At 45.2% G+C, this 13,065-nt stretch overlaps 1 protein-coding gene and 1 pseudogene across 1 annotated transcript in view; both read left to right on the plus strand.

The window, feature by feature from the left end:
- The window catches only part of LOC139377058 (proteasome subunit beta type-5-like), a 34,132-nt pseudogene extending 28,823 nt beyond the window's left edge, over nt 1-5,309 (plus strand).
- A 2,815-nt stretch (nt 5,310-8,124) lies between these two features.
- The window catches only part of LOC139377059 (uncharacterized), a 129,731-nt gene continuing 124,790 nt past the window's right edge, over nt 8,125-13,065 (plus strand). Inside the window, exon 1 of the mRNA XM_071120108.1 lies at nt 8,125-8,195. The gene's annotated coding sequence lies outside the window, so the exon portion shown is untranslated. The remainder of the gene's footprint in view (nt 8,196-13,065) is intronic.

Consider the following 13,065-nt stretch of genomic DNA (forward strand, 5'->3'; position numbering starts at 1 on the left):
TCTCCTTCTCTCCTCTGTCTCAGGACAGATCTCCTCTCATTACAATGATGGTGGTGATGATTCAGTTCACTGGTGCTCTGCTCTCTCTCTCTCATCAGCACCTCTCCAAGGCCTTTTTCAGCAGTCTGCTCATGCAGCCCTTTTCGCTTCAAGGGCACAGGGGCAGCGTTGCGCCTGGTCCTCTGCCCCTCTGTTCTGTGGATCCAACGTAGGCACTTGACCATTAACATAGCACTTGACCATTAACCATGGTAAGCAATGCTCCCTAACCACCTAGAACCACATTCAATCCATTTAAATGAAATTATTTTTACTTTATTCTCTGTGAACTATAACAAATGGAATATGTGCTGTGTCTTACCTGTGATCCTCATGCCTGCTCATTACCAAAGTTCCCTTGATCTAACGGCTCTGCACGGCTGATCCTTATGTGAGCCTTATTATGGTCCCTTGTTTCTGATCTTTCCTGAGTAGGGTACTGCCTCTCTGCCTCTAGCTGGCTGCTGTCCCTCCTCTCTCTGTTGTTCTTAAGCACTGCCTTGTAAAGATGCACTGCGACTCTTCGTTGTCAGTCCTTCACCAGCGTCGTCCCCTAACATGAAACATTAAAGGCTTTTTCTCACCTCCAAGCAGAATTACTCCTTCTGTTCTTTTTGACTCGTTTGCTGCTTTCATCTGTTTATCTGTTTACTGCAATCACAACGACCCTTACTACTCCCACAACGACCCTTAGACACAGACACTATGCACACAAACCTTCATCCTCTTTCTCTGTGTGTGTGTGTGTGTCGCTTACACACACACACACTTCATCTGTTCTCCATCTATCTCTCCCTTTTCACACACACACACACACACACACACACACACACACACACACACACACACACACACACACACACACACACACACACACACACACACACACACACACACACACACACACGTCTGGTTGATTGTTGGGATTCATTTGTTTGTTTGTTTCACCTGAGTCTTGTAATGCCTGGCTCAGATCCGGCTGATGTAGCCTTGGCTTTTATCTCACTAATTGGCACTGAGCTCAGCTGGAATCCCACCAGAGGGCCGTGTGAGGCAGGCAGGGCTCAGTCAGCGAGGGGTTAAACACTGAGTGGGTTTAATGAAGGGTTAAAGCAGGAGATGAGAGGATGGGGCTGGAGGTCCTTGGCTCTACGCTGCTCCTCGTCCGTCTGCTCCGAAAAAGTAAGGTAGAGCCAGGCCGCCCAGGGCGATTTGGGCAAGGTGTTGTATGGGGTGTGACAGGCTGCTCTTGGTTACAAAGACATTGTTTTATTTGATTAAGTCACAGACACACAGGGTTTTGGGTGGTTTTGTTTATTCCACATGAATACAGCCAACCCTGTACACACGTTGACCCCTCCATCCTTCCTCTGGAAATAGCTTTAGCCACACCTGAGGTCTCAGGTCACACACTGCTCTGTCCAGGTGTGTCCCTGGTAGCAGCTGTGACACATGGACACACGCGAATGGACACACGGACACACATACGTTTACACACACACACACAGACACACCATCAGTGTATTTTATTTTTCTACAGAAACAGTACACCGCCTTTCTCTTTGTTCAATGTTTCAAGTACAACCGTGGCATCGGAAAGCATTCCTGTCAGAGATTTCAATTTTCCCCATCTCTCCTTGTAATTCTCTTCTCAAGAGTAGGCTGCACTTCTGCAAAACTTCTCAGTCCTTTCAAATCTCTCTTTCTCACTGAAGCTATGCTATTTACTGGTGTGAGAGTGTGTGGGTGTGTGTGCTGAGTGGTTTTATAATTATGTGTCTGTCTGGTTGTGTATTGATGTCTGTGTTTGGGAGTATTTGTATGTTCTCTGCGTGCCTGTCTATCTGCCTGCCTGTCTGCCTCTCTATGTCCTTGTTGACTCTCACTGCGTGTGTCGGAATTGATCAGTATCCTATACCTCCCTTCACCTCGGGCTAATTGTGTGTGTATGTCTGTATCTGAGTGTCTCTCTCTCTCTCTGTGTGTGTGTGTGTGTGTGTGTGTGTGTGTGTGTGTGTGTGTGTGTGTGTGTGTCTGTGTGTGTGTGTGTGTGTGTGTGTGTGTGTGTGTGTGTGTGTGTGTGTGTGTGTGTGTGCGTGTGTGTGTGCGTGTGTACTTGCTCATCTCTAGAAGTGTATCTGGTGTCGTCTTCTCACCTGTCAGTCAGAAGCCTCTCTCAGCAGGGCTTTAGCTATCTATAAAAGGAAGGTCACAGAGCCTCAAAGACAGAGATGAGCTAGGACTCCACTGCCTTATGATTACAGCACAATACCCCTGCACTCGCTCTGGGAAACTTCTGAGCACATGGCAAGGATGAAGAGATGGGGGGAACCAGGGGATAGCCGGACACAGGCACGCACACACACACACACACACACACACACTGGTTCAAGCTAAGCCAATGTGATGCTAGGTTTGATAGTAAGAAGAGTAAATTACTCCCCACAAACGGCGATGGAGGATCTTGTGTACAGGAGAGCTTGGATTTCTACCATATGAAACATGGGAGTTATGGGGAAAAAGAGATTGAGGTGGAGAGAGAGGGAAAGAGAGAGGGAGCAGATGGGTCAGCCATCTGGTGGATGGCGAAAAAGCGAGGGAGATGAAAAGAAGAGGGAGGGAGCGCTGGAGAGAGGGAGATAAGGGAGCGATGCATGGGAAATATCCATGTGTACAAGTTTGAGTGTGTCGGGGTGTGTGTGTGTGTGTCTGTGTTTATTTAGTCAGAGGAGATTCAGGTGTGAGCATGCAGCTGAGTTCATGCCGCACACTGTTGAGCGCACTAACATACACACATTAACGACAACACGCTACAGCAAGGTTTCCCAAACTCGGTCCTCGGGGCCCCAAGGGCTGTACGTTTTTGTTTTGATCTGATTCAAATGATCAAAGCTGGAGGATTAGTTGATTATTTGAATCAGCTGTGTAGTGACAGGGCAATAACCAAAACGTGCACCCCTTGGGAAACCCTGCCCCGGAGGCAGGAGGACACACCCCACACACATGGGCACACATACAGGTAACTGCCCCCAAAAAAATGAGTAAATGAGGGATACAAAGTATATTGAAAGCAGGTGCTGCCACACAGGTGTGGTTCCTGAGTGAATTAAGCAATTAACATCCCATCATGCAAATTCTGGGCAGGCCATTATTTTGGCTACCAAGGCTATGCCCCGATAGGATGACAATGCCCCCATCCACAGGGCACGAGTGGTCCCTGAATGGTTTGATGAGCATGAAAATTATGTTAACCATATGCCACGGCCATCTCAGTCACCAAATCTCAACCCAATTGAACACTTATGTGAGATTCTGGAGTGGCGCCTGAGACGGCGTTCTCCCACCACCATCAACAAAACACCAGGTGATGGCATTTCTTGTGGAGGAATGGTATTGCATCCCTCCAATGAAGTTTGAGGCACTTGTAGAATCTATGCCAAGATGAGTTGAAGCAGTTCTGGCTCGTTGTGGCCCAATGCCCAATTTCCTTTATTTTGGCAGCTACCTGTAGGTCCACACTAAAACAGACATGGGCAAACCACACAGTCAGAAACCTTACATGCACAGCAACAAGGGCAGCCATGTTAGCCATGCTTCATGCACTGTCTACATGGAACTCAGAGACGTAGCCCAGGGCTGAGACAAGCTACGTTACAGACCAGCACAGCTAATTCACAGAGACAAGGAAAGAGAGGGGGGAGAGGGAAAGAGAAGAGACCGGCAGATAAAAAGAAAAGAAAAGGGGGGACGAGGCAGAGAAAGAGAGATGATGAAAGAGTACGAGACGGGGGAGAGACGGGGGAAGAAAATGGGGAGAGAGAGACGAAGATGAGGATGGATGAGCAGACAGACTAAAATAGCTAAGTGATGGTGAACCTGAAACAGATCAAAGAAATGATCTTTGTAAAAGACCAGATGTCAGGAAAGTAGATATCAATGTATTTGCGGTGGCAGGAGCCTTGAATACCCTGTAAATTGCACCATCCCTGTGGTGACAAATTACTTACATGGTGGGAAAATAAAGGGTTGGTGGATTGAAAGTTATAAATGCTCGTTCACACCACACTTACTGTAAATACATAATGCCACGACTTAATTATCTATAATATAGTACAACAGAGTGACGATAATATGTGGACAGCCATGTCAGTCATAAAATGGTGAACGTAGATCATGAAATTCACATTCACTGGAAATATAATGACACAATTATTTGGAATTCAATTACAGGCACAGAACATTTTATCGGTGTAAATGCAGGCACAGTATCGCCAACTCAGTGCTCTGCATGTGGTGGACACAAAAAGCCACCATATAATTTGGGAAACTTTGTCATTTTCTCTCTGCTTGGATGATAATGATGATTATCGTCATTACTGTCCTGGTAATAATCATCAATTTGGCTGTTGTTGTTTTTGTCGTCAGCATTTTGTTCTTCGCTTGGCACACATCTGCGTCCCAAGTGACCTACATTGTGTGAATTCTTCCTGTACATATTATTTCTTTGTGCACAGGATAATGTGCCTGCGTATATATTTATCCTTTTGTTGTCTAAGCAGTTCCGCTGCAGTGGAGTACCTTTGGGGCAAAGCAGCGCAGTCTCTTTACCTGAGGGAAGTGGGCTAAACAACGTACGCTTTAAAGCCACATAAGATCTGGTCTCAGGTGAGTGAGGCAAAACCAGGTATATCTTGTGTTTTCTGAGGGACATGAGTGGTTGAGGAGTCATTTCATGCCTAAAGAGACATTGAGGCAGGTCGGGGCTCAGCAATAGCTTAGCTGAGCTGTGCAGGATGCGAGCTGCTTTCTCATCCACTCCCATCATCCTCCTCTCTCCATCCATTCTTTCTCTGACCACGCAGGAGCAAAAGGCTGAAAGAGAGGAGCAAAAGGAGCTATGACATTGGGATGACTGTCGGAGTGAGGGAGGCAGAAAAGGAAAAACAAAAGGAAGGACCCATATATGGATAGATGTAAATCCAGACAATCACAGGCACTCATGTTGACACACCACACACATTGTCACATTTTTCCCACTTTTGTCGTAATACACACACACACACACACACACACACACACACACACCCTGTCACATTTCCCCCACTCTCCATCCCGTACGCTTGATCTCACATATTTGCAGACACACACTAACTCCTCTCTCCCCCTCTCCTCCCTCGACGACATGCACATATAACACACACCTGCTGTGCTCTCCTGTACTCTCCTGTACACACGTCCCAGTATTTGTGCTGCTGTCTGCCATCCTGTGAAAGGGAAGTCCGAACAAATGAACAGACAGGTGGAGAGGGGGAGACACACCCACCAGGTGGAGGAGAGGACGTCTGTCTGTCTGTCTGTCTGTCTGTCTGTCTGTCTGTCTGTCTGTCTGTCTGTCTGAGTGTTCGTCTCTGTGTATCATACATCACAAGTCTATGTCTGTCTGTGACTGCCTGAGTCAGTACTGTACTCTATGTCTGTCTGTGTATCATATTACCTGTTTATGCCTGACTGTCTGTGTCTTGCTGTTTCTTTGTCTGCCCCCTGTTGCTCTTTGTCCTTGCTATTTAGGAGAGGCAGAGATACAGTTGAAGTCAGAAGTTTACATACACCTTAGCCAAATTCATTTAAACTAAATTTTTCACAATTCCAGACATTTAATCCTAGTATAAATTACTAGGTCAGTTAGGATCACCACTTTCTTTTAAAAATGAGAAATGTCAGAATAATGGTAGAGAGAATGATTTATTTCAGCTTTTATTTCTTTCACCACATTCCCAGACTAATGGTAGTTTACATACACTCAATTAGTATTTGGTAGCATTGCCTTTAAATTGTTTAACTTGGGTCAAACGTATCGGGTAGCCTTCCACAAGCTTTCCACATTAAGTTGGGTGAATTTTGGCCCATTCCTGCTGACAGAGGTGGTGTAACCGAGTCAGGTTTGTAGGCCTCCTTGCTCGCATACGCTTTTTCAGTTCTGCCCAAATATTTTATATAGGATTGAGGTCAGGGCTTTGTGATGGCCACTCCAATACCTTGAGTTTGTTGTCCTTACGCCATTTTGCCACAAGTTTGGAAGTATGCTTGGGGTCATTGTCCATTTGGAAGACCCATTTGCAACCAAGCTTTAACTTCCTGATGTCTTGAGATGTTGCTTCAATATATCGACATAATTTTCCTCCCTCATGATGCCATCCATTTTGTGAAGTGCACCAGTCCCTCCTGTAGCAAAGCACCCTCACAACATGTTGCTGCCACCCCTGTGCTTCACTGTTGGGATGGTGTTCTTCGGGCTTGCAAGCCTCCCCATTTTTCCTCCAAACATAATGATGGTCATTATGGCCAAACAGTTTTATTTTTGTTTCATCAGACCGGAGGACATTTCTCCAAAAAGTACGATCTTTGTCCCCATGTGCAATTGCAAACCGTAGTCTGGCTTTTATATGGTGGTTTTGGAGCAGTGGCATCCTCCTTGCTGAGCGGCCTTTCAGGTTATGTCAATATAGGACTTGTTTTTCTGTGGATATAGATACTTTTGTACCTCTTTCCTCAAGCATCTTCACAAGGTTCTTTGCTGTTGTTCTGGGATTGATTTGCATATTTTGCACCAAAGTACGTTCATCTCTAGGAGACAGAACGCGTCTTCTTCCTGAGCGGTATGACGGCTGTGTGGTCCCATGGTGTTTATACTTGCATACTGTTGTTTGTACAGATGAACATGGTACCTTCAAGCATTTGGAAATTGCTCCCAAGGATGAACCAGACTTGTGGAGGTCTACATTTCTTTTTCTGAGGTCTTGGCTAATTTCTATTGATTTTCCCATGATGTCAAGCAAAGAGGCACTTAGTTTGAAGGTAGACCTTGAAATACATCCACAGGTACGCCTCCAATTGACTCAAATTATGTCAATTAGTCTATCAGAATCTTCTAAAGCCATGACATAATTTTCTGGAATTTTCCAAGCTGTTTAAAGGCACAGTCAACTCAGTGTATGTAAACTTCTGACCCACTGGAATTGTGATACAGTGAATTATAAGTGAAATAATCTGTCTGTAAACAATTGTTGGAAAAATTACTTGTGTCATGCACAAAGTAGATGTCGTAGCCGACTTGCCAAAACTATATTTTGTTAACAAGAAATTTGTGAAGTGGTTGAAAAACGAGTTTTAATGACTCCAACCTAAGTGTATGTAAACCTCTGACTTCAACTGTATACGAGAGCCACACCCTCACTGGTGGAAAGACTCCTCCCACATCCATCTCGCTCGCTGATGCTGTCCTTCAAACACAGACACACACACACACACACACACGGTTTGGAAGGATTGAGATTAGCTAGTGGATAAATCATTTGAAGGTGTTTCAGTGATAAGGAGGTGCATGGGGTGGGTGTGTCTGTATGCGTGTGTCCTTCTGTGTGTGTGTGTGTCTGTGTGCGTGCGAGCATGATGTTACACCTCATAAATCCTAGGGGGATAGAAGTGACCTGGGTTATTGGTTGAGGAAGGGTAGTAGGGAGGCGTTCAATGCCACGCTATACCCGTTAATGCCGGAGGGACTCACACTCTCACACGTCCATAAAGAGAGCAGAGTGAGTGCACACACACACATACACACACACACACACACACACACACACACACACCAGTGGATAAATCAGTCTTTTCATCCTCTGTCATCTGGCTGGCCCTGTTCTGACCGTGTTTATGTAGGAACAGTCTCTCTTACAATTCTAATGGACATGCAGAACCAGAGCTCTCTCTTCCCTCAACAGGAACTGTGGGCTAGTTATTCAATATGAACATAAAATAGGCAACACTGATGAAAATGAAAATAAGTTGATTACATTTTTATTTGACTGATGATGAAGTCTAGTTGATGGACAGGCTACTACGATGATGATGAGGTTGACCTGAAAAATGGTGGTGAACTGTTAGTAGGCTAAAACGGAGGAGATGGGAAGAGAGAGAGAGAGAGCGAGTGTACATGATGAGAGATTAAGACAGTGGTCTTATTATTGGAGCGCGAGGGAGAGATGCGACAACAGCGTTTGCCCTGTTCACATTTGACTCAGTGTGACTCTTGTCACTAGAGACGGGCAGATACGACGAGAGGCAAGAAACTTCAGACAATATTCAAAGATCGACCTCTGAAGGTAAATTAATTCTTAACATCACCAAAAGGTGATAAAGCATGGCGCGCGGTGAGTCGGAAGAATATGTTTTAACCGCGATATTAGAGAAGCAAATGAAGATAAAATCGTATTTTTATTTGGTCGATGTAGCCTATCAAATGCATTATTTCTTTGTCAGTCTGAATGCATTAGACTAAATAGACTAAACATTTATGTTATTTCTTGAAAACGTTCTTCGAGATGAATTGCATGGTGGTTTTATAGTGAACCTTGTCTGTGCATAATTGCGGGGCTGAAAGAGAACCGATTTTCTTACATTTTATGTTGAAATGTCAAAAAGTGTGTTGGCTACTCCACTAGATTTTGGGCGATTTCATACAACAACAGCCCATGTCTACAACGTCTCTTAAACAGACTTGACAAACCCACACATGTTATTATTTTGACTATGGGCTAGACTACGAGTGCAATTAATTTAGACTGAAGCACATCTTTGTAGATAATTTGTCTTCATCTATTACAACCGCATAACTCAGTTAAGTGAACAGGGCACGCGCACGTCTCGGGGTCACTTGGGAGAGATGGACCAGTGCATATTTCACGTGACTGAACCGAGTCCGAGCAGATGGTGCGCGCACTTCTGTCTGTCACGGTTAAAAGATCCGCGGGGTAGCGGCAGACCAGACACGTAGCCTACCAAAAATCGACAGTGACACCCGAGTGTGAGCGAGGCAAATATTTTACCTGCCGCATGCGCAATGTCTACGAGGATCAGCGCGTCCCTAATGAAGGTGATCGGCTCAGTATCGCTTCATAATACCAGCTTAATTGTATCCATTTATTATTTGTATCAAATCGGTTATAACAAGTGTTTGGCTTGATATTGAGGGGTGTCGGTGTGAGCGCGCGGTGACAAGACTGGGCTGTGTTCGGGACTGTCTCTCCGATATGGTAATGTGATGAGTGTTCAATCAGCAGTGCGTATGTGTGTGTGTGTGTGTGGGTGCGCGTTTCACTGTCCTGTGACAAACATTTTCTGAGATTTATGATTGCCCTTTAGCAGTAGGCTGCTGTCAACAATTCTGTCCATGTTTGAATGTGAATGTGTTTTATTTGCGGTGTTTTACCATTGTGTGTACAGTAGCCTAAAGTGGGTTGAATAGTATGCTATGTATTTGATGTTGTAAAGCCATGCCAGCTTTTAATATAAGCCTCTGTAGCTGGCATTTTTCTCTGTGGGAAAATGATGCATGTCCCCTGGATTTGTGCACTACCCCCCCCCCCCTCTCCCCCTTTCCAACACACACACACAAACACACGTATTTAGAAATCCTTCAATCACTTTTCAGTACCTTTTGTGTGGGTTTTAGTGCATCGTTGTGAGCCTTTGGCTCATCCATAATCACTTCAATCACTGCAGTATGTATCACACCATGTATTTTACTGATGAATCAGTGTGCTTTACATGGAACACAGGTGGGCTATATTTAACACTTGTTCATATTAAAAGCATATAGGTTTGGCTGATGATCAATGACTATGCATGTGTGGATCTTTTCTTTCTTTCTGTGCGTCTCTGTGTTTGCCTGTGTGCACAGTTTTTCCTGTGCTTGCACATTGGATTTCGACCTGGCTTTGCCTTGGCAGCGAAAGGTCTTGGGAGAACACGTCATCGGACGTTAGACAAAATGCTCTCCGCTAATTCGGTTAAAATAGAGCAAAACAATCTGTGTCAGAATTAAAGCTCGTAATTGTTTACACCAAAGAGCTTTTGTATTTACCCAGAGTGAGACGCCAGAGGGGGAGAGAGAGAACTGAGAGGAAGGTTAGATGTGTGTGTGTGTGTATAGACAAGACATTGACTCAGTGACTTGTGTCAGCTATAAAGCGGCTAGGAGAACGGAGGCTGAAAAAGAGGTGCTGCTGTTGTGACAGGGAGGACTCACCACCTCCCATTACCAGACATGACTGTTTATTACAACAGACATCGAATGGAGGGAGGAGAGAGCGAGATGGAAGGACACCAATGGTGAGATAGAAGGGTCAAGGCCAGAAAAAGGAAGATGAGTGAGGGAAAGAGACAGGGAGAGCAAGTGTTCGAGAGCGGTGATATCGTGCAGGCCCGGGCAAATCGGAAACCTAACCTGGCTGTTAATTCCACAGTTTTGCTCTTACGTATAACAACACGGCAACACTTATCTCAAGTGTGGCTAAAGTGTTTTGCTTTCCAGATATATGAAGTTATTCTCTCTAAGAGAGCCACGCCACCAGTGGCGGCCATAGTAGACAATGGAGGGGCCGGGGACTGTCTCGAATGACGCATCCTCTCCTCGGGCTACTCTCTGTAGACGTTTAAGAGAGCGTTTAAGACAGACAGCACCCCCAAGGCTCTTATTCAGCAAAATGACTGTTAGACATGCAGCCGAGTTGGGAATGCACCGTTCACAGGGGGGATGATCAATTGCTTCTTTTCCCTTTGTGATACCAAACTAATGACTATTAAAGACCTACAGTCTACCGCCCTTGGGTTTTGTAGTTCAGGGAAGGGAATTGACTGCTGTTTTAGACATCTACCAGTTCAGTAGCGTTCAATTCAGCTAAAGAAGTTAGACGCCGTGTCGTGCCGGGACCCTTCGTTAGAATAGCGACTGTTGAAGACTGAGTGTTCCCCGGAGGTATCTCAGAGAGAGAGAGAGAGAGAGAGAGAGATGATTTCATTCTCGTGTTCCCACTCCAATTGTTGTGGGGGAAATGGGGCTTCTGAGTCCCACGTTGCCAGGGTTACCCACACTCATGTACTCATGCTGTTCAGTCAGAAAATGGAATTAGCTCTTCCACATTCTACCTCCCTGGTGGCCCCTTTACAGAACGCTAACTGATAAAGACATGTGATTCAACCAGACAAAGATCTTCCCAATGTCTCTACCTATACAGGGGATGGTTAAAGACACGCAGTATGACACCTAGGTGACTCCCCTCTCAATCAGACTGGTTAATCAGGAAGACATATGTCTTCCCTGGGGTCCCCATTTAGAGAAATGGCTGTGGAGGAGCCCGTGTTCTCCTCGTGGATGGATGCTGCTGCTGGAGCTTGTCACGGTCTGATTGTACACAGGCGACTGTGGCTGTTCTGCCGTCGCCTGAACACAGTGTGGGAGGATGCAGCTGGCCCACTGTGCCAAGCCCAGGGAGGAGGTCTCTTTTGTGGCTGGAGCATGTAGGGATGTGGGGCTGGAGTGTGGCAGGCACGTGAGGCGCCAAGCCTCTTCCTGCCTTCAGAGATTGACGTGAACCACCTCTCACGCTGGCCGCTCGGATTATGGAGGATTTTCCTCATGAAAATGTACACACAGCGGTCCGCTCTGCTGGAGACATTATTGCAAAGGGAACGAGAGGGAGGCTTTCATTTTAAGGAATAGAGGGCACATTCATCGCAGTGGGGGCTCACCCAGGAGTGTGTCTGATGCAAGTGTGTGTGTTCGTATTGGGTAGGCTTGCGGCGGTGTGTGTGGCCGTTAGAAAGCAACTCCAAGCTCTGACATGGGAGTCCAGAAGGAATTGGGGGAAATCCTATTGTAAATTTGTCTACTTCACAAAGATAATTGGCTTATTCCAGTGTTAAATTGGCCTGTCCTATAGGACATTGAGTGGGCTTAACATGCTCGGTGCAGACACTGCCTGCTCCTCTGCTTCGCAGGGACTTAGACGGGTATTACACACTGAATTACTGTATGACAACGATGAACCGATAGCTGCAGTGCATTCAGCAGTGCAGAGCCGTAGCCATTTAAAGTGTCGTTCACACACACACACGTAGACCGACAGGTTTGCTGACACAGAGCTTCTTTCGTTATAATGTAGGCTAACTAACTACGGAAGTGAACCCTTTGACACGAACGAACACACAGGAGTGCTCGTTCTACAGTGGTCCCCGCAGCGTGCGCTCAAACCGGTGTGATCAGAACACTGTACTTAGAGCGTCCAGTTACGACTGATGCAACAGTCAGCGTTTCAGCTGGCCACACTGCTTTTTCACATAAACATTTTTCACAAACACAGTCCTTAAAACATTATGTCCTCAATGTGAGCAGTTTATTTTTTGGATGCAATGTTCAGACATTCACAGAAGTAGCGACACAATGACACAATTCTCATCCAAAACCGGAAAATTCAGGCTACATTAGTCGTAGCGCTAACTGAGGAAAGATTGACCTAACACGAGCGCTCATATTTAGCTAACTCTCGGCTGAAAGAAACCATAATATGAATTAGCTAATAGCAAATACTATTTACATTTTATCACATCACGGGTGACCTCACGGGTGTGTCGTCTACCATCATTCACTTCCGTAAGTTTACCCGAAAGACGATTGAACCATCCCTTCATCTCGTTTTTGTTATAACATCTTTGTGACATCTTACGTGACAACGTAATGCATTGTATGATGTCAACAAACATGGCGCCAGCTGGCAATTAGCTTAGCTCATCATAATCAGTACAACCTTCAAAAAGGGATGTTTACACTTATCATATGTGTCCATTACAGTGTATGCAAGAATCGGAATGCATGATTTGTCACCAGAACTTGAAAACATGTGAATAAAACAGTAAATACATACAGCTCCATACATACAATACCAGTCAAACGTTTGGACACACCTACTCATTGAAGAATTTTTATTTATTTTTGACTATTTTCTTCATTGTAGATCAATAGTGAAAACATCAAAACTATGAAATAACACAAATGGAATCATGTAGTCACCAAGTGCAAAGCAAATCAAAATATATTTTATATTTGAGATTCTTCAAAGTAGCCACCCTTTGCGTTGATGACAGCTTTGCACACTCTTGGCATTCTCTCAACCAGCTTCACCTGGAATGCTTTTC

Source organism: Oncorhynchus clarkii, chromosome 20 (assembly GCF_045791955.1).
Source record: "Oncorhynchus clarkii lewisi isolate Uvic-CL-2024 chromosome 20, UVic_Ocla_1.0, whole genome shotgun sequence".
Lineage (NCBI taxonomy): Eukaryota > Metazoa > Chordata > Actinopteri > Salmoniformes > Salmonidae > Oncorhynchus > Oncorhynchus clarkii.